Below are 27,714 nucleotides of genomic sequence, written 5' to 3'. Positions count from 1 at the left end.
TAAAGCAAGTGTATCGTACCTCCCACACCAGTCATGGACATCAGTATAGCATGTCAGACAGAACCTCATACAGCAAACCACCTAACCATGAAAGCATGCTCAAATCATGCAATGAGCCCATGATGTGGTACATCATCTTTTCCTCTCCATCATGCAAAGAAATACAGACAAAGCTTCCAATAGTACTCTGTGCCAAACTGCTCCTATATTAATAACATTCTCATATGCACCAACAGATACACATTTGTAACCCAGCTACACAGCATTATTAAACTAAGCATACCTACAAAGAATCACATAGAACAGGCAGAAACAGTACCAAAATGCTTGACTTAATATTTATTAATCTTTGCACACTGCTCAAAATAACAAGTGCTCCCACAATTAACCTCAACAAAGCTTTACTTCACACACAGCCTAATACAATGAGTGTTTGCTTGAAAAAAGAATATTACAGTCATTTATGATTTGTATTCAATGGATCACAACAAATATTCTGTGTTAACCTATCTGCATCTCTCTTCTCCCTCCAACACTCACTTCAGTCTTTCACTCTGCAACCTATAAGATACTTATATTTCACAGCACACCACTATGGAGTAATGTGCATCATGCATGCATTAATATTATAGGTGAAGTCATGAACAATGGAGATGAGTTTAGGCTTGTTTTGCACATTTATGTCACGCATTCTCCAACAACCAATGAGCTTTCAGTAGTGTTTTCAGCACACTGCTATGTACGTCATAGCAAGTGCAAGCATTAAACATGATCATAGTGAGTTATTCAGTGAATTTTTATTCCACTTTTTGTGAACTGTCATGGCTGATTGTGGTGGTAAGCGACAAATTCTGCACAAGCAAGTGAAAGACAACATTTGCAGAGTACACACTTTTTTCAATTGCAGCTCACATATATGCGCTTACCACAACTATTGGCTGGAACTGGCAATGGTGAAGTCTGTGTCCACATCTCAAGCTGTATGAACTGGCATCATTCGTGGATCGGACTACAGATAAAATACACTCACTGTACTTAAAACTGTAAGAAAATACAAAGTACTTTCAACTAAACATAATATAAATTTCAAACAACCAAATATATTAATTCTCCATGACACCTATTGCAACCAATACCTTACACACGTCATCATGGCTCCAACAGCAATAGTCCTCTTTCCTCTGCACATTTGTCCTAAAACAAACACTCCTCATACCACTTGACAAACAAATCACAACAGAGCTGCACTTGATGGAGTGTCATAACATGACTAACTTTTCTGCTACATCTGCCATATCTCTTATCACTATAAGTCAAAAATTACATGCAATTCAATGCAATAAATTATACATACAACCTGGGAAAACATTCTCCTAGTCATGAGACATACATAGCAAAATAATGGAACTCAAACAGCTACTCACTCTCACTCAATAACATACTACTCAGTTCCCTTCTGATCACTTCAAACACATACTATCATTTTTCTGCTGCTGTTCCAACTACTTTCCTCTGACTGCATGTTTTTTGGTAACTTCTCATACATTTGCAGTTGCTCCTGCGCCTTCCAACATGTATGTCATAAATTAACAATCCGTTACACCCACAACTAATTCCTATGAAAATAAAAATCTCAGTGACGAATACAAAAGATCACCTATAATAGCACAAAAGAACATTGTTATTTCAGCTGTTATAATTCAGCAATAAAGCAAGAAAAATTAATACATCCATAATGCAAGTGTATCATACCTCTCATGCCAGTGATGGACATTAGCATAGCATGTCTGACAACCTCATATAGCAAACCACATCACAAAGCAACCACACTGAAATCAAATTTGTCACCACACGTGAGGCACTGTTTCAGTACAATAAAACCAGTGGTTTACCAAATACTGTGATCAACTGCATGCTGAACATACATCCTATCCAAATACTTTATACTCAAGCACAGTGAATCTCGTCATTCACATTATGACTATTCATGCTAAGAGACACAGGCAAACATTACAGTGTTTACAAATGCCACTGATGGTGCAGAACTAATGAAACACATACCTGTACTCTGTTCAGTAACAACACTCAACTATTCTGCAAGACTGCCAAAATTTTTAATACTACAACAGTATGCTGTCACAATATTTCTAGTAGTCCATGGAACAGGTATTTTAACAAACCTGCACCTCTCCTTTTCTCCCTCTGACACTCACTCCAATACCTTACTCTGCACCCTGTAGACTGCCTCTACTTCACAACATGACACCATGAATGGAGTTACATGCATTATACATGAACTACTATTAGACAAAATCAAGTAACACAATCTATGTATTAACACTCACTGCAATTCAATTCAAACCATAGGTAAATGCAGGGTGGAGCAACTAAAAATGGCCTGGACATGTTTCAACATGAATTTGTGGGCTTATTAAATGAGGAGGAAATGACCTATACCTCTTTGAACATCATGTAGTAAGTGCCCATACAGCTGGGAGAACCTTGGGGCACAGTTACACGAACTCCACACCTGACAGAGTTTATTAAAGGTCCGTCTTTGCGGAATAGATGGCCATCCATGTCACCTGATCGTTCAGTGTGCGATAACTTTGTGCAACGTGTCATCAAGTCTGAGGTGTATCGCAACAAACCTCATAGTGTTCAAGAACTGTAGCAGAACATTTTCGATGAGACTGCAGCCAGTCAGGTTCGTACTGAATTTCCTTTCCTGTGGAGTGACTCTTAGTACCCTGAAATTCTGTCCTTCAGGCCATTTTTATTACTGCACCATGTACAAAATATTTACATCATCACATAAATATCAACTTCAGTCAAACATATTAATATTCCACGGACACCTGTTGCAACCAACACATTACACAAAACACCAAGGCTCCAACAGCAATTCTCTATTTTCCTCTGCACACACATTTATCCTGAAACAAACTCCGCCACTTCCAACCACAAAAACTGGATAATGCCTAATGAAAAACCATCACTATACATAACCAAAGATAGAATCATTTTGCTTTAATCAACAGCACTCTCAATCTATTTCCTCATGCTACTTCACTGAAATCATCTCTTTTGCAAATAAATGAATACAGATTGACCCATACAAAAGGGATATGTACAACTGCATAAAAGAATACTGTAATTTCAGCTGTTACCAATTCATAAATAATTCAAGAAAAATTAACCAATCCATAACGCAAGTGTGTTGTATCTCTAACACCAGTGATGGACATTAGCACAGCATGTCTGACTGAACCCCATACAGCAAACCACATAACCAAGCAAGCACGCTCAAATCTGATTTACGCCACCACACGGAAGGCACAGTTTATTAACAAGAAGCTTAACCAATGCTGCGACCAACAGAATCCTGTACGTACATCTTCTCCAAACACTTCAAACTTAAGCACCGTGACTCTCGTCATTCACATTACGACTATTTATCCTAAGAGGCGTAAAAAATATTAAAGTGTTAGCAAAAGCCATTAATGGCACAGAATTAATGAAACACTTGCCTCTATTCTGTCCTGTAAAACACAACACCTTTTCTAAGTCTAACAAATACTCTCACATACAGCCAAACATTTCAATGGTACAACAGTATGATATGTACCACTGATGTGTCACACTCGTCCAATACGTGTCCTACAATTACACAGTATGTAACTGATCTTTGGGCACCAATGCCTAAAGGCAGTCTACCACAACAACTATCCACACTGCCAGTATTTCAAAACTACATACACAAATCCCCCACATCTTCCCCAAACTGAGCTAACTTTCCCAACACCTTTTGCATTCCCAATAATTAATCAATAAGCCAGCTGACCTCCCTCTGCTGATTAACATGTATGTATATGTGTCTATTCCTGCTGCAATTGCAATAAGAGAGAGAGAGAGAGAGAGAGAGAGAGAGAGAGAGAGAGACTATGAAACAACGGCACAAAACTACAAGTATCAATGCATCTGGTCAAACTATCTGCAAAACATAATTATACCTTTTATGACATTATCCAGTTATTCTGAAAATGCGAAGTTATCAAAACACCCACCTAACATCACACACGTGCTTCACACTATAGCAATTACTACTGTTTCTACCAGTGCTTACAAAATGAAGGAACAGCAGTTATTACCATATACCACCAATGACAACCTGATGGTGATTTTCCTAAGATTATTTATGCTTTAGATAATGCTTCATCCTAGTTGCCATGACTAGCACCTGCTGATATATTCCCATTTGCTTTGATCTCTTCTAACTCTTGGAAAACAGGTGTTCAGTAATTATGTCATCATTCATGGCCACTATATGGGTATATATTCGTGAAAAATCATCAAATGGTGCCACATATAACACACATTTCATAGTACATTAAAAACCACTAGATTCCCTCAAAGCACTCATCCCACAAAAATGACTATTGTGTAGTATGCCACATTTGCCCTACATACAGTTAAATCCACATCACTTCAACAATGTACTCACTAAAACATTTCTGACCATTCCCTCTCAGCTGCTGCTATGTTATTAGTACCTAACATGCACCAAAATGATGCACTTGCAGGTTATACAGATACAGAAAGGCCACTCCAAAAACAATCCAAGATAAAATGACAAACTTTCATGCTGTAGCTACAGTCTCATTGGATGATACTATTCCAGTTGACGCTAACAACAATTTCATGCACTAAAATCACCTGCCATTTTCCTTCATCCTTTTTTCTTTCCCTCCATCCTGAGAACAAGCTACTGACTCCAAAAGCTTCCATGCATAAAACCTTGTTTTGTGTAGGTTTTCTCCTGCTTGCACTTTGTGAACATATTTTTAATCTATCCAATTAACTTATATTTTGTATAGTAGCACCTAATAATGTTATGTCAAGTTTAAGCCTTAATGGTACTTATGTCCAACACATTATTCTTATTTTAACACATTATTCTTATTTTAACACATTATTCTTATTTTAACACATTATTCTTATTTTAACACATTATTCTTATTTTAACACATTATTCTTATTTTAACACATTATTCTTATTTTAACACATAATTCTTATTTTAACACATAATTCTTATTTTAACACATAATTCTTATTTTAACACATTATTCTTATTTTAACACACTGAGATTAACACCGTAAAAGCAATGCCATCTCTTACTATGGACCTTTATGAATTATTCAGCAAATCACCCATGCAATATTCATGCACTGAACCATAATGTGATACATCATCATTTCCTCTCCATCATGCAAAGAGGTGCATACATAGCTCCCATGATTGCTCAGTGTCAAACTGTTCCTATGTTGCCAGAATGAGATTTGCACTCTGCAGCAGAGTGTGTGCTGATATGAAACTTCCTGAAAGATTAAAACTGCGTGCTGGGCTGAGACTATCTCGGGACCTAGACAGAGTCCCGAGCTCTAGTCTCGGTCCAGCACACAGTTTTAATCTGCCAGGAAGTTTCAAATTTTCCCATGTTAATCACATTCTCATATGCACAAACGGCCTGACACTTCTAAACTGACTGCTCAATATTAATAAAGTGACACAGGTTGAAACAGCATAACTGCAAAGCCCACATAGAACAGGCAGAAATTGTACCAAAAGCATTCAATTAATCTTACTTCAACCTTGTAACACTGCTCAAGGAACTAGTGCTGCTGCTATGAACCTTAACAAAGCATTGTTGTACACATAGCCAAACACAATGTCAGCCTTCTTAAGTAAAATTACACTCTCTGCCTAGTATATACAAACTCTACATGCTTACAACCATTTCTGCAAACATTCGTAATTTGTGTTCAATGGATTAATAGGAATATTCTGTCTTAACCAACCTGCACTACTACTCTTCACCACTCACTCCAAACCAACACTCTTCAACCAACACTCTTCAACCAACAGGCTACCTGTATTTGTAAGTAGGGCACTATGAACGAAAGTAAGAACTTTATGCATGCACTAATGTTAGACAAAATCAAGTTACATGATCTACATGTTATGACCACTGCAATCAAAACCATAAATAAATACAAAATATTTACTACTAAACATGACATACATTTCAACTTCACCAAATACATTTATTCTCCACGACACCTGTTGTAGCCAATACATTACATAAAACATAGTGACACCAACAGCGATAGTACAAATTCTCGACATCACAGATGGGACAACAGGAAACGAACCAAACTCTTTGACAGCCCCTCATCCTCCTCCTATCACATACCTCCCTATCTTTTCAAACTCACACTATCATTTAACTGCAGCTGTTACAACTATTATTTTCTAAATGTACATTTTTTGATAAATTCTCAAATATTTGCAGTTGTTCCTGCTCCTTACAATATGTACATCATAATATAGCCTTAAATTTCAACTACAACCATTGCCTCTGAAAATAAACGAATACGAAGTGCCCCATACAAAAGGGTCATACATAATAGCATAAAAGAACACTTATATTAGCTGAAAATAATTCACAATAACGCAACAAAAATTAAGATATCCACAATTCAAGTGTGTCATACCTCTGACACTGATGGACATTAGCACGGAATGCCTGAGAAAACCTCAAACAACAATCCGTGTAACCAAGCAAGCATGCTCATATCAAATGTATGCCAACACATGAAAGGCACTACGCCAGTGCAATAAATCCAGAGGCTTAAATAATGTTGTGATAACTGAGTCCTGAACATATATCCTTTCCGAAAGCTGTAAACTGGAGCACACAGAATCTCAGCATTCACATTATGACTAGTCATCCTAAAATGCACAATAAATATTACAGTGTTATGTAAAGTCACTGATGGTGTGAAACTAATGAAACACATACCTCTACCCTGTTCAATAACACACAACATCTGTAACTCAAAGAAATACTCTAAAATACAGCCATACATTTCAATGCTACATCAGCAGAAGAATGCCACTAAACCTCCTTACAAAATATCCTACCTCAGTTACAAAGTACGTATTTGATCTTTGGGCATCACTGCCTTTAGGCAACTATTGAAACTATTCACATCTCCAACATTTCGAAACTACTTTCTAGAAATCACCCACATCTTTCATGCAGTGAGATGTCTTTTCCAATATGTCTTGCATCCTCAATTACGCAATCAGTATGTCAACTGATTGCCCTCTGCTGACCAATGTGTGTGTGTCTTAAACATGCCCACTTCTGTTGGAATAAGGAGAGAGAGAGAGAGAGAGAGAGAGAGAGAGAGAGAGAGAGAGAGAGAGAGAGAGAGAGAGAGGTGTCTCTCCACAGATACCAACACACTAAACTACAATCCACAAAACAGCAGCATACAATGCAGTCACTGCTACAAGTACCAATGCATCTGGTCAAATGTACAGTGAAACAGAATTATATCTTCTAGCCATCATCCATTTTTTCCTTCAATGCAAAGTCACCAACACACCAAGGTAGCATTAGACTTCTCCTTCACACTATAGAATTACCACATCAAAGCAATTACTTTCTGTTTCTACCTATACAAATACAGTGTAGACAGTAGTTATTAATTTATTCCACCAATGACAACCTGATGACATTTTTCCCTACATCAATAATGCTATGTGTGCCTTGTCCTAGCTCATTAGACAAGCACCTGCTGATATATTCACATTTGCATATGTCAGTTCTAACATTTTAGAAACAAGCACTCAATAATTACATCATCACTTCATGGCAGCTACACGGGTACAAATTTGTTGAACAACTGCCGTATGCTGCCACATGCAACATTCATCTCACATCACATTAAAAACTACTACATTCCGCAAAAATTACCACTTATAAAACATGGCACTCTTGCCCTTCATACAGGTAAATCCACGTCACTGATATCTGTAAAGCAAGTAACAATATTAGAGAAGGAAAGCTGCTACTCACCACATAGCGGAGATGCTGAGTAGCTACTTCTCTAATATTGTTACTTTCATCCTGGATTTTCCATTATAAAGCAAGTAATATACTCATTAAAACAATTCAGAGCATTCCCTCTCTGCTGCTGCAATGTTATTTGTATGTGACACATATCAAGAAGACTACACATTTGCAAGTTATATTTATAGAAAAAGCACACTCAAAACAATCTCAAGACAAACCAATGAACGAGACTCTCACACTGTAGCTACTAATTGATTATATGATACTGTTATGTTTCACAACAGCAAGGGCATTTGACAATGTTAGATCAAATTTAGGCCTTAGTGAGACACACACCCAACACATTATTCTTACATACGGGACTAATCATCCAAAAGCAATGCCATCTCTTAGAATGTATCTCAACAAAATATAGGAGAAATCACCCATGCAGTATTCATGCATTGAGCCCTTGATGTGGTACATCATGTCTACTTTTGCAACATGCAAAAAGATGCAGACATAACTCCCAGTAGCACCCTGCATCAGACTGTTCCTGTGTTAATCACATTCTGAAATTCACGGACAGCTTGATATTTCTTACCCAACTGAACAACATTACTAAATTAACACAGGCTGAAACAACATAACTGCAAGAAACCACATATAACAGGCAGAAGTGGTACCAAAATGCTCAAGATAATATTAATTTGTCTGTGTACACTGCTCAAACAAGTGCTGCCACAATTAAGCTGAACACAGTGTTGCTTTACTCACATTCAAACACAATAAATATCTGCTTTTTAAACAATATTACACCCTGTCCCTACTATGTGCATCTCTTACATGCTTACTAACTTTTGTGCAAACATTGTGAACACAACATCACATGCTTCGCATTCAATGGATCACTAGACATGTTCTTCCTCCTACACGCACTCTAATCCCTTACTCTGCAACCTACGGGCTACCTCTACTTCACACCATGACAGTATGAATGGAGTAATATACATTATACATGATCTACCATAGACAACATCAAGTAAAACACTCTACATATTACACTCACTGTAATTAAAACAACAAGTAAATACAGAGCGGAGCACATAAAAGTGGCCATGATGATTGGATATGATTCAACGTATATTTGTGGCACCATTAACTGTGAAGAAAATGACCTATACTTTCTTCCAACAGGATGGAGAGAGTGCCCATACAGTCTAACAAACCTTGGAGCACTATTACACAAACTTCATGCCTGACATATACATTATCAGAAGTCAGTCTAGTCGCAGAACTAACTGGCCACCCATGTCACCTGACCTGTCAGTTTGCAATAACTTGGTGTAGCGAGCTATGAAGTTTAATGTGTATCACACCAACCCTCATAGTCTTCGAGAACTGCAGCAGAATATTTTGGATGAGACTGCAGCCATTCCAGCAGTCCAGCTTTGATCCGCTTTCAGCAACTTGCTGACCAGTACCCAAAAATGCAGAAAGTTGAGTGGTTGTCGCTTTGAACATCTGCTATAGTCAAGTTAGTACTGGATTTCTATTCCTGAGCTCTGATTCTTTGAACCCTGGAACTCTCTTCTTCAGGCTACTTTTATTTGCACCACCTTGTATAAATAATTTAAATTATCACATAAATATCAATTTCAGGCAAATATATTAATTCTTCATTACACCTGATGCAACCGAGGCATTACATACAATATTACGGCTGCAACAGCAATAGTCCTCTTTACTCTGCATACACATTTCTGCAGAAACAAACACTGCCACTTACGAACACAAAAAACTGGATACTGCCTAATGAAAAACGATCACTACATCCTAGCACACAATGAGGTGTTTTGCTTTAATCAACAGCAATCACAATCAATTTCCTCATGCCAGTCCACTGAAACAGATCACAACAGAGCTGCATCTGATGGAGTGTCATAACATGAATAACTTTTTGGCTTCCTCTGCAACATCCAGGACCACTGTAAGTATGAAATTACATGCAGTTCAACAAATTATACACACAACCTGGTTACAAGTTCTCAGTATCACAGATGACACACCAGAAAACTAATCAAACTCTTTGACAGCTCCACACCCTCCTCCAATCGCATCCTGCTCAATACCCTTCCCATCATTTGAAACTCTTAAAATTTTGCTACAGCTGTTCCAACTATTCTCTTCTAAATCATCCCACATCTCTTGATATTTTCAGAGCGACACCTGAATATGAGCGTATAAGAGCCTGAAAACGGTTGTGTGTTAAATGAAAGAACCTTACAACTGTACCGGTATTTTCAGTCTCTTCTAGATGTATGTCTGTTGACAACTACTCTAATATTTACAGTTGCTCCTGCTCCTAACAATAAGTACCTCAAAACCTATCCTTCCATTATAACCACAGTTATTTCCTCTAAAAAATAAATGAGTACAGTGTGACCCATACTAAAGGGTTATACACAAGTCCATAAAAGAACACTGCTATTTCAGCTGCTAACGATTCAGGAATAATGCAAGAAAAATTAACCATATTGCAAGTGCATCATACCTATCATGACACTGATGTATATTAGCAAAGCATAGCATGTCTGTCTGAAAATACAGCAAACCATGTAACCAAGCAAGCATGCTCACATCTAATTTATGGCACCACATGGAAGATGCCTTTTCAGGGCAATAAGACCAGAGGCTTAAGTGATACTCTGAGCAACTGAATCTTGAACACACATTTTTACCAAATGCTTGAAACTTAAGAACAGTTAATCACATGATTTACATTATGACTATTCTTTCTAAGAGGCTCAAGAAACATTATAATGTTAGCTAAATCCACTAATGGTTCAGAACAAATGGAACACATACCTCTACTCCATTCAACAACACACAACTCCTTCTGCAACTCAAACAAATACTCTCAAATGCAGCCAAATATTTCAATGCTACATCAGTACAATGCCACTCACCTGTGATCATTCTGCAGTATTTCCTGCCTGAATTACACAGTATGTCACTAATTTTTGGGTATCAATCCCAAAAGGCAGTCTACAACAACTAACTACTTTACCAAAATTTTAAAACAACTACATGTGTACCATCCACATCCTTCGTACAGCAAGCCATCTTTTCCAATACAAATTGCATCTTCAATATTTACTCAATCAATAATTCAACTCAGTGCCCTCTGCTAATGATTATGTAGCTGTCTCAATAAACATGCTCATTTCTGTTGGATGTCAGTGAGACAGAGAAAGAGAGGTGTTTGCACAAAGACCAATCCAACTATAATGCAAGCCATGAAACAACAGCATACAAAATATCACAACTACAAGTACTAGTGTCTCTGGTCACACAAACAGTAAAATGGAATTATATCTTTTAGCACATCATCTAGTTATTCCTTAAATGCAAAGTAATCAATGCAAAGTCCTCAACTTAGTATCACATGCCTGCTTGACACTATAGTTATCACCACACTATAGCAATTAAATGTTTTTACCAGTACTTGAAGAATGAAGAGACAGCAGTTACTAGTTCATTCCACATATGACTACCTTAAGACTTTTTCCTTACATCAATAATGATTCAGATAATGCTCTGTCCTAGCTGATATGATTAGCACCTGCTCATATATTCACATTGGCTTAGGTTGGTTTTAGCAATTGGGAAAGACGACTTCAGTAATTACACCAATCACTTCCATGTCAATTAGGTAGGTAGAAAATTGTGAAATGATTGTCAATGGTACCACATACAACATTCATCTCAGGTCACATTACAAGACAGTAGATTCACTCATCTGCAAGAATGAATCTTTACAAAAAGTATGCCACACGTGCCCTTCACACACACTGCTATCTATAATGCAAATACTCCATTCACAAAAATAATTTTGACCAATGGCTCTCAGCTGCTATGTTGTTAGTACCTGACATATATTGAACCAACTGAACACTTTGAAGTTGCATGTATACAGAAAGGCCACTCACAGTACAATCCCAACAAAAACTATTGTCCAAGTCTCTCATGCTGTAGCTACAATCCAGTTACATGGTACTACTACACTTCAGAACACCAATTCGTCAACACTAAAAACATTTTCATACAATGTAATGACATATTTTTGATAGTAGCATTTGACAATGTTACATCACGTTCAGGCCTTACTGAAATATACATCCAACAGATTCTTCTTACATTAACACACCTTGCAAAGGTAATGTCATCTCTGGACATCAATGAACTACTTGACAAACAACCCACACAATATTCGTGCACTGAGCCCTTGTTGTCGATCATCATCTTTTCCCCTCCATCAGGCAAAAAGATGCAGACATAGCTCTCAACAGTACTCTGTGCCAAACTGTTCCTATGTTAATTACAATCCCACATGCACAAACAGCTTGACTTTTCTAACTCAATTGCATAACATTACTAAAGTAACACAGTACTGAAACCTTATCTGCAAAGAACCACACGTACAGGCAGAAATGGTACCAAAAGAGCTTAAATTAACATTAATTCATTCCTGTACACAGCTCAACTAGTACTACCACAATTAATGTGAACAAAGCATTGCTTTACACATAGGCCAACAACAAATGTATGTTTCTTAAACAAAATTACACTACTATACTAGGGAGTATATATAAACTCTACTTGCTTACTAACATTTCTGCAAGTGCTGCAACCTCCCTGTTCTGTGATTTGATTCAATTCATAATTAGAAGTGTTCTATGTTAACCAACCAGTATCTCTTCTACCTCCAACACTCACTCGTATCCAAATCTACAAGGTATCTTTATTTCACAGCAGGACACTGACTGGAAGTAATACACTCTTATATTATACATGCAGTAATTTGAGACAAAATCAAGTTACACAACAATATGTTACACTCACTGTTATTCAAACCACAGGTGAAAACAAAACTACTTACTACTAAACATCACATAATTTTCAACAATATATATTAATTCTTGGTGGCATCTGTTCCAAAAAAACACATTACATAAAACATCATGGCTCCAGCACCTACAGACACCTTTCCTCTGCACATACATTTTTCCTGAAACGAACTCCGCCACCTCCAACCACGAAAACTGGATGCTGCTTTATGAAAAACCATCACAATAACTTAGCAGAGAAAGAATAATTTTGCATTAATCAACAGTAACCACAATAAATTTCCTCACGCCACTTCCCTGAAACAAATCATAAAAGAGCTCACTTGACGGAGTGTCTTAACATGACGTAACTTTTCTGCTTAATCTGCAACATTTCGTAACACAAGGCAGAAATCACATTCAATGCAATAAGTTATATATACCATGTGGGTAAACATTCTCCTATTCATGGAAGACACAGCAGCAAACTAGCCAAATTCTTTGACAGCTTCTCATCCTCATTCAGTAGCATCCTGGCAATCCACTTCCATTCACTTCAAACACAAAATACCATTTTCGCCACTTACCCAATGTTCACCTAAATGGATTGGCAACTCCTCACACACTGAAGCATCACAGGGTTGCACATGCACAAGGCGTTGCCTCCTCGGACTGTGTTGGTCACAACAAGGACAACTAACTGGACCAATTCACCTGCCAGCTCTTAGCAGCCCACCATTCAGAGTATATTTGAAGACACAGCAGTGGGATTTATGACTTCCCACCAATATCTCGAGACTTACCTGTCAGCTGACTACACCGAATGCCCCACCTCCATCATTAGGGATTATCAGTGGCATAATCTTCACGTCACACTATGTTTATTTACTGTGAGTTCCAGGCACATACTCATTAGTGACCAAAAAGTTGTATTATTTTTATGGAGGACAGCTTTTCCTCTGTTATTAATTCCATCTATTGTGGTCATAATAACCCTTATTTTTGGTTACTTGTGCCTTCCTATTGCTTACGAAGTATCTTTCCATAGGAGATTAAGCAATTTTGTCACTACTGTTCAAACTATTCTTTTCTGAATGTATATTTTCTGATAACTTCTTAAATATTTGCAGTTGTTCTGCTCCTTCTGACACGTACGTTGTAATATAGCCTCCCACTATAGCCACAACCACTTCCCCTGAAAACAAATGGATGCATAGTGACTCACACATGAGGGTAACACACAACAGCATAAAAGAACACTGCCATTCCAGCTGTAAACAATTCGGCAATAAAGCAAGAAAAATCAAGCTATCCATAATGCAAGTGAATCATACCTCTCATGCCAATGATGGGCATTAGCATAGCATGTATAACTGACCCTCCTACAACAAACCACAGAACCAAGCAACTATGCTCAAATCAAATTTATGCCACCCCATGGAAGGCACGATTTCTGTGTAATATAACCAGAGGCTAAACCAATGCAGTGATCAACTGAATCCTGAACATACATCTTTTACACATGCTTTAAAGCATAGTGAATCTCATCTTTCACATTTTGACTATTCATCGTAAGAGGCACAAGAAATATCACAGTGTTACCTGATGCTACTGACATGCAGCACTAATGAAACACATTCCTCTACTTTGTAAAATGACACACAATACTTTCTGTAACTTAAAACATGCGCTCAAATATAGAAACATTTAATGTTACTACAGTGTGATGCAGATGGGTCACAGGTGAATGGCAACATTTACTTTCTCAACCATGCAGTATCTTAATGCTCTGTGTCCACACTGCCAAAATTTTGAAACTACCACATCCTTCACACAGTGAGCTATCTTCCTCAGGACCTCACGCATCAACAATGATTACTCAGTAAGTCAACTGACTGCCCTCTGTTGATGACTATGTATGTGTCAGAAGAAACATGCCTACTTTCCAAGGACACCACACATAATGTAATCAGTGAAACAACAGCATACAGTTGTCACAACTGCATATGCCAATGCATCTTGTCACACAAGCAGTGAAAGGGAATTATATCTTTTAGGGCATCATCCACTTACTGCTCCACCACAGAGTCAGCAACACACCAACCTAGCTAAACATGCCCACTTCACACTACAGCAATTAGCACACTATAAAAGTTACTTACTGTTTCTATCAGTACTTACACAATACAGACACAGCAGTTACTACGATATTCTATCAATGACAATCTGATGACATTTTTCCTTGTATCATTAATCCTTTAGATATGCTTTGTCCTAGCTGCTAAAAGTAGCACCAGCTGATATTTTCACATTTGCATAGGTCAGTTCTAACTCTTGTGAAACAAGACTTCAGTAATTACATCTATCACATTAGGTTGGCACAAACTTGTGAAACAACCACCAAATTGTAGCACATACTTCATTCATCTCAGATCACATTAAAAACCATTAATTTTGCTCAAAGAACACATCCACCAAAATGGCTCTTTATAAAGTACACCACACTTGTCCTTCATACAAAGTGCTATCTGTAAAGCAAATACTCTACTCATAAAATTGATTTTGACCATTTGCTCTCTGCTACTGCTACGGTGTTAGTACCTGACACATACCAAACCAGCTGCACACTTTCAAGTTATACATATACAGGAAGGCCATTCGAAGCACAATCCCAACAAAAACCAATGACTAAGAGTCTTACGCCATAGCTACAAACCAATTACGTGGTATTACTCCATTTCACAACACACATTTGTCAACACTAAAAACATTTTCATGCGACGTAATGATACATTTTGGATGGTAGCATTTGACAATGTTACGTCAGCTTTAGGCTTACTGAAATACACGGCCAACAGATTATTCTTACATTAACACACTGACACTAACCTTGCATAAGCAATGTCGTGTCTGGACCTCAACAAACTATTTGCCAAATCACCTATGCAAATATCGTGGACTGAGCCCTTATTATGGTACATTATCTTTTCCTCTCCATCACGCAAAAAGATTCAGACATAGCTCCCAATAGCACTCTGTGCCAAACTGTTCCTATGTTAATTAAAATCTCAAATGTACAAACTTCTTCACTTTTCTAACTCAATTGCACAACATTTCTGAATTAAGACAGTCTAAAACAGTTTAACTGCAAAGAACACATATAACAGGCAGAAATGGTACCAAAAGTGTTTGATTTACTATTAATTCATCTCTATACATTGCTGAAACAACAAGTGCTGCTACAATTACCCTAACAAAGCAATGCTTTACATATAGCCAAATGCAATGTATGTCTGCTTTACAAATAACATTATACTCTGTCCCTACTATATACACACTCTACATGTTTACAAACATTTCTACTAACACTGCAGACAAACCAATCCCGTGATTTGTGTTCAATTGATTACCAGAAATATTCTGTGTTAACCAACCTGCATCTCTCCTCCTCTTCACCCTCCTACACTCACTCCAATCCATTACTCTGCAACCTAAGGGTTACCTCTACCTTGTAGCATGACACTGTGAATGAAGTATTGTCAATTATACATGAACTACCATTAGACAAAATCAAGTAACACAATTTACACTCACTGTAACTAAAACCATAGGTAAATACAGGGAGGAGCAAACAGAAGTGGTGGTAGTGACTGGATACGCCTCAATGTGTATTTGTGGCAGCATTAACTGATGAGGAAATGACCTATACTTCCTTCCAACAGGACAGAGGTAAGTGCTCAGTAAGTGCCCATATAGCTGGACAAACCTTGGCACCCACTTACTTATCAGAGGTCAGTCTAGTCACAGAACTAGCTGGCCACCCATGTCACCTGTTCTGTCAGTGTGCGATAACTCTGTGAAGCAAGTCATCAAGTCTAAGGTGTATCACAACAACCTTCAGGGTCTTCAAGAACTGCAGAAGAACATTTCTGATGAGATTGCAGACATTCCAGTAGTCCAGCTTTGATCCGCCTTCAGCAACTTGCTGACAAGGACCCAAAAATGGAAAAAGTAGAATGATGGTCACTTCCAACATCTGCTATAGTCAGGTTAATACTGAATTTCCATTCCTCTGTTGTGATTCTTTGTACACTGGAACTATGTTCTTCACACCATTTTTATTTGCTCCACAATGTTCAAATCATTTACATTATTTCGCCACTTCCAACCACAAAACATTGGTTACTGTCTAATGGAAGATCATCAGTATATCTTAGCAGCTAAAGAATCATTTTGCTTTACTCAACAGCAATCACATTCAATTTCCTCATGACCCTTCACTGAAAGAAATCACAATGAAGCTGCATTTGACAGAATGTCGTAACATGAAAAACTTTTCTGTTTCGTCTGCAACACCTGGTATTACTATCAGGATGATATTAACATGCAATGCACCATATTACACACATGACCTGGGTACAAAGTGTTTAAGTCACAGATGACAACAGGAAACTAACCAAACAGTGACAGCTTCACATCCTCTTCCAATGGCATCCTGCTAAATCCCCTTCCCATTTCTTCGAAATTCATACTATCATTTTGCTGCAGCTCTTCCAACTCTTCTCTTCTAAACCCAAATGTTTTAACAACTCCTCAAATATTTGCAGTTGTTCCTGCTCCTTCCAATACATACACAGTAACATAGCCATAAACTGTAAACACAACCATTTCCTCTGAAAATAATTGAATACAGTGTCATCCATACAAAATTGTCATATATGACATCATACAAGAATACTATCATTTCAGTTGTTAACAGTCAGCAATAACACAAGAAAAATTAAGCAATCCATAACGCAAGTGTATCATACCTCTCATGCCAGTGATGGACATTAGCACAGCATGTCTGACAATCTCATACAACAAACTATGGAACCCAGCAACTATGCTCAAATCAAATTTATGCTACCACATGGAAGAAACTGTTTCAGTTTAACAAAACCAGAGGCTTAACATGTTCTGTGATCAACTGACTCTTGAACATACATCCTTTCCATAAGCTTCAAAATTGAGCACAGTGAATCTCATCATTCACACTATCACTGTTTATCCTAAGAGACAAGAAATATTACAATGTTAGCTAATGCTAGTGATGGTGCAGAGCTAATTAAATACATACTTCTATTCTGTAAAATAACACACACCTTCTGTAGCTCAAACAAATACTCTCAAATATAGAAACACATTTAATGCTACTATAATATGATGCCATTCACCCGCACCTATGACCCTCCTACAACATTTCTTATCCCAACCATGCAGTATGACAATCTTTGGGCATCAATACCTAACGAAAGTTTACAACTACTACAACTATCAACACTGCCAGTATTTTGAAATGCAATGATTACTCAGTCAATAAGTCAACTGACTGCCCTATGTTGATTACATTGATTATGTATGTGTCTCAATAAACATGCCCATTTCTGTTGGAACAGACACACACACACACACACACACACACACACACACACACACAGACACACACACAGAGAGAGAGAGAGAGAGAGAGAGAGAGAGAGAGAGAGAGAGAGAGAAATAAGGATGTTTGCACAGGTAACAACACACTATAATGCAATCCAGGAAACAACAGCATGCAAGACTGTCACAACTGCAAATACCAATGCATCTGGTCATACAAACAGCGAAAGAGTATTGTATCTTTTAGCACATCATCTAGTTATCCCTCCAACACAAAGTCACCAACACATCAACTTTACACTACATGCCTGCTTCAGACTATGGCAATTACCGCACTATTGCATTTATTTAATGTTTCTACCAGTACTTACAAAATGAAGACATACCAGTTACTACTTTATTTCACCAGTGGTTACAGTATCATTTTTCCCCTTACATCAGTAATTATTCATACTAGCCGGTACAAATAGCACCTGTTGATATATTCATATTTGCTCATGTTGGATCTAACTCTTGGGAAACAAGGCTTCAATAATTACATAAATACTTCATGTCCACTAGGTGGATATGAACTTGCAAAATGATCACCCAATTGTAGCACATACAACATTCATCTCAGATCACATTAAAAACAACCAGATTCATTCACAGTACTCATCCGTAACAATGTTTCTTTATAAAATAGGCCACACTTGCTCTTCATACACATTGGTATCAGTAAAGCAAATACTCTACTCATTGAAATAATTGTGACCATTCGCTCTCAGCTGCTGCTATATTGTTAGTACCTGACACATACCAAACCAACTGCACACTTTCAAGTGATATATGTACAGCAATCCCGCTTAAAGCACAATCCCAACAAAAATTAATGACCAGTACTCTTAAGCTGTAACTACAAACCGCTTACATGAAACTATTCCATTTCACAATACGAATTCATCAACACTAAAAGATTTTCATGCAATGTTACATCAAGGTTAGACCTTACTGAAGTGTACATCCAACAGATTATTCTGACATACTGCCAAAAACCTTTGCTGAAGCAATGTCAGTCTTTTACCAAGGAACTCTTGGAATTATTCAGCTAATCACCCATGCAATATTCATGCATTTAGCCCTTAATATGGTACCTCATCTTTTCCTATCCATTATGCAAAAAGATGCAAACATAGGTCCCAATAGTCTCTGTGCCAAACTGTTACTATGTTAATTACAATCTCATATGCACTAACAGCTTGACTTTTCTAACCCAATTGTGTAACATTACTGAAGCAACATAGAATAAAACAGCTTCACTGCAAATAACCACATGTAACAGGCAGAAATGATACCAAAAGTGCTTTAATTAATATTAATTCATCCCTGTATACTGCTCAAACAACAAGTGCTGCCACAATTAATCTGAACAAAGCTTGGCTTTACACACAACCCGTACAATAAAGGTATGTTTGGTAAACAAAATTACACTTTGCCTGCTATACAAACTCTACATGCAAGAAATGCAATCTACCCATTCTGTGATTTGATTCAATGGATATCTGTATTTCACACATTACATTACAGTTTTGGGTTGGAGTGAGGGTTGGAGGTAGAAGAGAAGAGATGCAGGTTGGTTACCACAGAATATTTCCAATGATCCATTGAATCAAATCACAGACGGGTAGATTGCATTTCTTGCAGAAATGTTTATAAGCATGTAGAGTTTGTAAAATGATACAAAACCAAGTTGCAGAACATACATGTTACTCATTGGAATTAAAACCATACATGAATACAAAAGTATTTACTACTAACCATTACATAAATTTCAACAATAAATATTAATTCTCCTTGACATCTGTTCCAGTGAATACCGTACATAAAACATCATGGCTCCAACACCTAAAATCCTCTTTCCTCTGCACACACATTTTTCCTGAAACAAACTACAGCACTTCCAACCACAAGAACAGGATGCTGTCTCTTGAAAAACCATCACAATAACTTAGCAGAGATAGAATTATTTTGCTTTAATCAACAGTAATCACAACCAAATTCCTCATGCCACTTCCCTGAAAGCTATCATAACAGAGTTGCACTTGACAGAGTGTCATAACATGACTAACTTTTCTCTGCTTCGCCTGCAATATCTCTTATCACTGTAAGGCAGAAATTACATGCAATGTAATAAGTTATGCATACCACATAAGTAAACTTTCTCCTAGTCATGGAAGACACAGCAGTAAACTAACCAAATTCTTTGACAGTTGCTCATCCTCACTCAGCAGCATACTGGCAATCCAGTCACTTCAAACACAAAATACCATTTTTGCCATTTACCATATGTTCACCTTAACGGATTGGCAACACCTCACACACTGAAGCATCACAGGGTTGCACATGCAAAAAGTGTTACCTCCTTAAACTGCATCAATAACAACAAGGACAACTAACTGTAGGACAAGCACCACATGAGGTCCTCCATGTCAGGGATCTATTTCTCTGTGGTGCCACATGTGTAAATCTGGATCAGCCTGAATTCCTGCCCATCCCGGGTATATAGGGTGGTACAAGCCAACAGGTTAGGATTTCGCACCACTGAAGCTCTGTACCAATTCATGCAGCAGCTCTTAGCAACCCATCATTCAGAGTGTGTTCAGAAGACACTACAGTGGGATCTACGACTTCCCACCGATATCCCGAGACGTACCTGTCCGCAACTATGAAGAATTCCCACCACTGTCATTAGGAATGATCAGTGACATTGTCTTCATATCTTACTGTCTTCATTTTCCCCTACGTTTATTCACTGAGAGTACCAGACACATGCCTGTTAGTGACAAAAGTTGTCCTATTTTTACTGAGAAGAGTTTTGCCATTGTTATTAACTCTGTCCACTGTGGTCTTAATAAGCTCTTGTTTTTGGTTACCTGTGTCTTCCTATTGCTTATGAATCATCTTTCCATGGGAGATTATGGAATTTAGTAACTGCTTGTTGAACTATGATTTCCTAAATGTATGTTTTCTGTTAACTTCCTGAACATTTACAGTCGTTCCTGCTGCTTCTGACATGCACATTGTAATACAGCCTCCTTTATAGCCACAACCATTTCCCCTGAAAACAAATTAATACAGAGTGACCCATACAAGAGGGTAATATACAAGAGGGTAATATACAACAGCGTAAAAGAACACTGTCATTCCATGTGCTAACAATTCAGCAATAATGAAACAAAAATTTAGCAATCCATAATGCAAGTGAATCATACCTTTCATGTCAATGATAAGCATTAACATAGCATGTCTGACTGAACCTCATACAACAAACCATGGAACCGAGCAACTACGCTCAAATGAAATTTATGCCACCACATGAGAGGCACTGTTTCAGTGTAACCAAAGCACCAATGCTGTTATCAACTGAATCCTGAACATACATCTTTTCCATATGCTTTGAACTTGATCACAGCGAATCTCATTCACGTTATGACTATTGATCCTAAGAGGCACAAGAAATATTACAGTATTAGCTGATACCACTGATGTGTGAAACTGACAAAATTCATATCTCTACTCTGTAAAATAACACACACCATCTGTAAGTCAAACAAATGCTCTCAAATACAGAAATACATTTAATGTTACTACAGAATAAGCATGCCCATTTCTGTTGGAAACACACACACACACACACACACACACACACACACACACACACACACACACACACACACGCCCACTCATGCTGTGCATTCAATGGATCACTGCAAATATCCTCTCCTCACTCCAACACTCACTCCAATCCTGTAACCTACATACATTTCACAGCACAACACTATGGAGTAATGTAAATCATGCATGCACTAACATTATAGGTCAAGTCATGAACAATGGCTTGTGAGTTTAGGCTTGTTTCGCGCATTTACGTCACGCATACTCCACCAACCAATAAGCATTCATAGCAAATGCAAGCATTCATAGCAAGTGCAAGCATTAAACATGATCACAGTGAGTTATTCAGTGAATTTTTATTCCACTTTTTGTGAACTGTCATGGCTGATTGTGGTGGTAAGCGACAAATTCTGCACAAGCAAGTGAAAGACAACATTTGCAGAGTACACACTTTTTTCAATTGCAGCGCACATATATGCGCTTACCACAACTATTGGCTGGAACTGGCAATGGTGAAATCTGTGTCCACATCTCAAGCTGTATGAACTGGCATCATTCGTGGATCGGACTACAGATAAAATACACTCACTGTACTTAAAACTGTAAGAAAATACAAAGTACTTTCAACTAAACATAATATAAATTTCAAACAACCAAATATATTAATTCTCCATGACACCTATTGCAACCAATACCTTACACACGTCATCATGGCTCCAACAGCAATAGTCCTCTTTCCTCTGCACATTTGTCCTAAAACAAACACTCCTCATACCACTTGACAAACAAATCACAACAGAGCTGCACTTGATGGAGTGTCATAACATGACTAACTTTTCTGCTACATCTGCCATATCTCTTATCACTATAAGTCAAAAATTACATGCAATTCAATGCAATAAATTATACATACAACCTGGGAAAACATTCTCCTAGTCATGAGACATACATAGCAAAATAATGGAACTCAAACAGCTACTCACTCTCACTCAATAACATACTACTCAGTTCCCTTCTGATCACTTCAAACACATACTATCATTTTTCTGCTGCTGTTCCAACTACTTTCCTCTGACTGCATGTTTTTTGGTAACTTCTCATACATTTGCAGTTGCTCCTGCGCCTTCCAACATGTATGTCATAAATTAACAATCCGTTACACCCACAACTAATTCCTATGAAAATAAAAATCTCAGTGACGAATACAAAAGGTCACCTATAATAGCACAAAAGAACATTGTTATTTCAGCTGTTATAATTCAGCAATAAAGCAAGAAAAATTAATACATCCATAATGCTAGTGTATCATACCTCTCATGCCAGTGATGGACATTAGCATAGACTGTTTGACTGAACCTTGTACAGCAAGCCAAGTAACGAAGCAAGCATGCTAAAATCAAATTCCTGCCACACATACAAAGCATCCTTTCAGTGCAATAAAACCAGAATCTACACCAATCCTCTGAAGATTTCAATCCTGAACATAAATGTTTTCCATATCACATGATGACTATTCATCCTATGTGGCACAATATATATTACAGTGCTAGCTAAATCCACTGATGGTGCAGAACTAATGAAACACATACCTCTACACTCTGTTCAGTAACACACAACACTCAACTATTCTGCAATACTGCCAAATATTTCAATACTAGAACAGTAGTATGCTGTCCCTTACGGTTTCAATGAACTACTAGAAATATTCTTTGTTAATGAACCTAGATTCTCCTCTCCACCCTCTGACACTCACTGCAATCCATTGCTCTGCATCCCACTGGCTACCTCTACTTTGCAGCATGACACTACGAATGGTGTACCACACATTATACATGAAAAACCATTAGACAAAATCAAGGAACACAATCTACGTATTATATTCACTGTAATTAAAACCATACGTAAATACCAGGGTGGACCAGGTAGAAGTGGCCCGGATGATTAGATATATCTTGAGGTATATTTTTGGTAGCTGTAACTGAGGAGAAAATAACCTATACTTACTTCCAATAAAATTGAGTATATGCCCATACAGCCGGAGAAACCTTGGAGTGCACTTACACAAACTTCAGGCCTGACAGAGATGTTATAAGAGGTCATTCTGGTATTGGAAATAGCTGGCCATCCATGTCACCTGATCTGTCAGTGTGTGATACCTTTGCGTCGCGAGCCATTAAGTCTAAGGTGTATTGCAACAACCCTCATAGTCTTGAAGAACTGCAGCAGAATATTTCAAATGAGACTGCAGCAGAATATTTCAAATGAGACTGCAGCCATTCCAACAGTCCAGCTTTGATTTGCCTTCAGCAACTTGCTGACCAGAATCCAAAAATGCATAAATATTAATAGTGGTACTTTACACATCTGTTATAGTCAAGTTAGTACTGAATTTCCATTCCTTTTGTGTGCTTCTTAGTGCCCTCAAATTCTGTTCTTTGCCCCACTTTTATTTGCTCCACCATCTACAAAATATTTGCATCTTCACATGAATATCAACTTCAACCCAATATATTGATTCTCCATGACACCTGTAGTGACCAACACATTAAGCATGGCTCCAACAGCAATTGTCCTTCCTCTGCACACACATTTGTCCTGAAACAAACTCCGTCACTTCCAAAAACCAAAACTAGATACTGCCTAATGAGAAACTATCAGTGTACCTTAATAAGAAAAGAATCTTTTTGCTTTAATCAACAGCAATCACAATCAATTTCCTCATGCCACTTCACTGAAAGAAATCACAACAGAGCCGCACTTGATGGAGTGTCATAACATGACTAGGTTTTCTGCTTCGTCTGCAACATCTTGTACCACTATCAGGATGAAATTACATGCAATGCAACAAATTATACAATTGATCTGGGAACACATTCTCCAAGTCACACATGATAACATAAAACTAACAAAACTCATTGGCATCTATTCATCCTCCTCCAACTGCATCCTGCTCGGACCCCTTCCTGTCATTTCAAACTCGTACCAACATTTTGCTGCCACTGTTCCAGTTATTCTCCCCTAAATGTATGTTTTTTGGTGACTTATCGAATATTTGCAGTTGCTACTGGTCCTTTCAATGTGTACATCATAACACAGCCTTCCATGACAACCACAACTCTTTCCTCTGAAAATAAATGAATATAGAGAGACCTGTACAAAAGGGTCGTATGCAACTGCATAAAACAACACTGCCACTTCAACTGTTAACAATTCAGAAACATTGCAAAAAAATTAACCAATCCATAATGCAAGTGTATTGTACCTCTCACACCAATGATTGATAGTAGTATAGCATGTCAGACAAACTCGTACAGCAAATCACATAACCAAGCAAGCATGCTCAAATCAAGTTTATGCCACCACAATGAAGGCACAGTTTATGAACAACAAGCTTAACCAATGCTGTGACCAACTGAATGCTGAACATACATCCTTCTGAAATGTTTCAAAATTAAGCACAGTGAATCTCATCATTCACATTATGACTATTCCATCCTAAGAGGCAAAAGAAATATTACAGTGTTAACTACTTATTCCACCAGTGACATCCTGATAATGTTTTCCCTTACGTCATAAATGCTTTAGATAATGTTTTGTCTTAACTTCTACAACTAGGACCTGCTGATATACTCATATTTGCTTACCGTAGGTCACTCCTAACTCTTTGGAAACAGGTGCTCAGTAATTTCATCATTTCATATCCAGTAGCTGGGTACAAATTTGTGACAGTATCACCTAATGGTGCTACACACAAAAATAATTTCTTTTCACATCAAAAACCACTACAGTCACTCAAAATACACGTTCTGCAAAAATGGCCACTTATAAAATATAACAAGGAAAATAATCAATTTCTGCTAAAATAATTTAATTGGATAGATAAAAATATCTACTCACCAAGCGGCGGCAAAACACATAAGTGAAGTTTATATTAGACAAGTTTTTGGAGCCAGTGGCTGCTTCTTCAGGCAGAAGGGTTGAAGGGGAAGGAAGAGGGGCACAGAGAAATGAATGGAAAGGCCTAGAAAAAGAGATGGATTTTAGGAAAGTCACCCAGAACTGCAGGTTAGTGTAGGCTTACTGGACAGGTGAGAAGGAAAGAATCTTCTTTCTTTACCCCTCTTCCTTCCCCTTCAACCCTTCTGCCTGAAAAAGTAGCCAATCTCTCCAAAAGCTAACCTAATTATAACCTTTTATGTGTGAGTGTACTGCTGCCACTTCATGAGTAGATATTTTTATCAATCCAATTACCTTATATTTTTTATAGTAGCACCTAAAAATGTTTGGTCAAGTTTAGGCCTTATAGATAAATACGTCCAACAGATTATTCTTACACTAACACACTGATATTAACATTAGAAAAGCAATTTCTTCTATTAGCATGGATCTCTATGGATTATTTGACAAATCACCCACACAGTAATTGTGCACTGAACCTTTAATGTGGTACATCATCATTTCCACTCCATCAGGCAAAAAGATGCAGCCGTATATCCCTATAGTACTCTGTGCCAAACTGTTCGTATGTTAATCACATTCTTTGCTATGTTAATCACATTCTCACATGCACAAGTGTCTTGACATTTTTAACCTGAGTGCACAATATTACGTAACATAGGCTGAAACATGCTTGAGTTAACATACTCCAATAACAACTGCTGCCACAATTAATCTGAATGAAGCATTGCTTTACATGATGCACAATAAATTAATGTCTGCTTTTCAAACAAAATTACGCTCCCTCATTAGTACAGACAAACTCTACATGCTTACCAGCATTTCTGCAAATTCCCCATTCCATGATTTGTGTTCAATGGATTACTAAAAATATTCTGTGTTAGCCAACCTGCATCACTTCTCTTCTCCCTCCTACACTCTCTCGAACACTCTTCAACCTACAGGCTACCTATATTTCACAGCATGACACTATGAATGGAAGTAATATACATTATGCATGCAGTAATATTAGGACAAAATCAAGTTACATAATCTCCATGTTACACACATTGTAATTAAAACAACAGATACATATAAAATATTTACTACTAAAAAAAATCACATAAATTACAACTTCAGTCAAATAGATTAATTCTCCATGACATCTGTTGCAACCATTACATTACATAAATCGTCATGTCACTAACTTGCCTCACAAACATTGGTCCTGATAAAAACTATGCCACTTCCAACTGCAAGAAAGTGGATACAGACTAATGAAAAACAATCATAATACCCTAGCACAGAATGAATCTTTTTGCTTTAATCAACAGCAATCACAATCATTTTCCTCATGACACTTCACTGAAACCATTTGCTTTGCAAGTAAATGAATACAGACTGACCCATACAAAATGGTTATATAAAACTGCATGAAATACCAGTGTCAATTCAGCTGTTAACAATTCAGAAATAAAGCAAGAAAAACTAACCAATCCATAACGCAAATGTGTCACACTTCTCACACCAGTGATGGACATTAGCATAGCATGTCTGACTGAACCCCATACAGCAAACCACATAACCAAGCAAGCATGCTCAAATCTAATTTATGCGACCACACGGAAGGCACAGTTTATTAACAAGAAGCTCAACCAATGCTGTGACCAACAGAATCCTGCACGTACATCCTTTCCGAACACTTCATATTTAAGCACCGTGACTCTCGTCATTCGCATTATGACTATTCATCTTAAGAGGCATAATAAATATTAAAGGGTTTTAAAAGCCATTAATGGTGCAGAATTAATGAAACACTTGCCTCTATTCTACCATGTACAATGCAACACCCTTTGCAAGTCTAACTTACAGTCAAATCAAACATTTCAATAATACATCAGTATGACAC

The 27,714-nt window shown here is 37.5% G+C and overlaps 1 long non-coding RNA gene across 11 annotated transcripts in view; it reads right to left on the bottom strand.

Annotated features, from left to right (window-relative positions):
* The window catches only part of LOC124711134, a 42,363-nt gene extending 17,227 nt beyond the window's left edge, over positions 1-25,136 (bottom strand). The window contains exons 1-8 of one of the 11 annotated variants that reach the window (XR_007005419.1): positions 22,853-25,136; positions 22,355-22,734; positions 21,467-21,696; positions 21,128-21,312; positions 17,606-17,845; positions 17,252-17,467; positions 16,229-16,316; positions 13,598-15,845 (exon numbers count right to left, since the gene is read on the bottom strand). This is a non-coding gene — a long non-coding RNA (uncharacterized LOC124711134). The other 10 variants (XR_007005416.1, XR_007005426.1, XR_007005417.1 and 7 more) reach the window with 10 other exon arrangements.
* Between the last annotated feature and the right edge of the window lie 2,578 nt (positions 25,137-27,714).

Source organism: Schistocerca piceifrons, chromosome 8, assembly GCF_021461385.2.
Source record: "Schistocerca piceifrons isolate TAMUIC-IGC-003096 chromosome 8, iqSchPice1.1, whole genome shotgun sequence".
NCBI classification, from domain to species: domain Eukaryota; kingdom Metazoa; phylum Arthropoda; class Insecta; order Orthoptera; family Acrididae; genus Schistocerca; species Schistocerca piceifrons.
The sequence above is the reverse complement of the archived record's forward strand: the minus strand, read 5'-3'. Positions and strand labels throughout refer to the sequence as shown.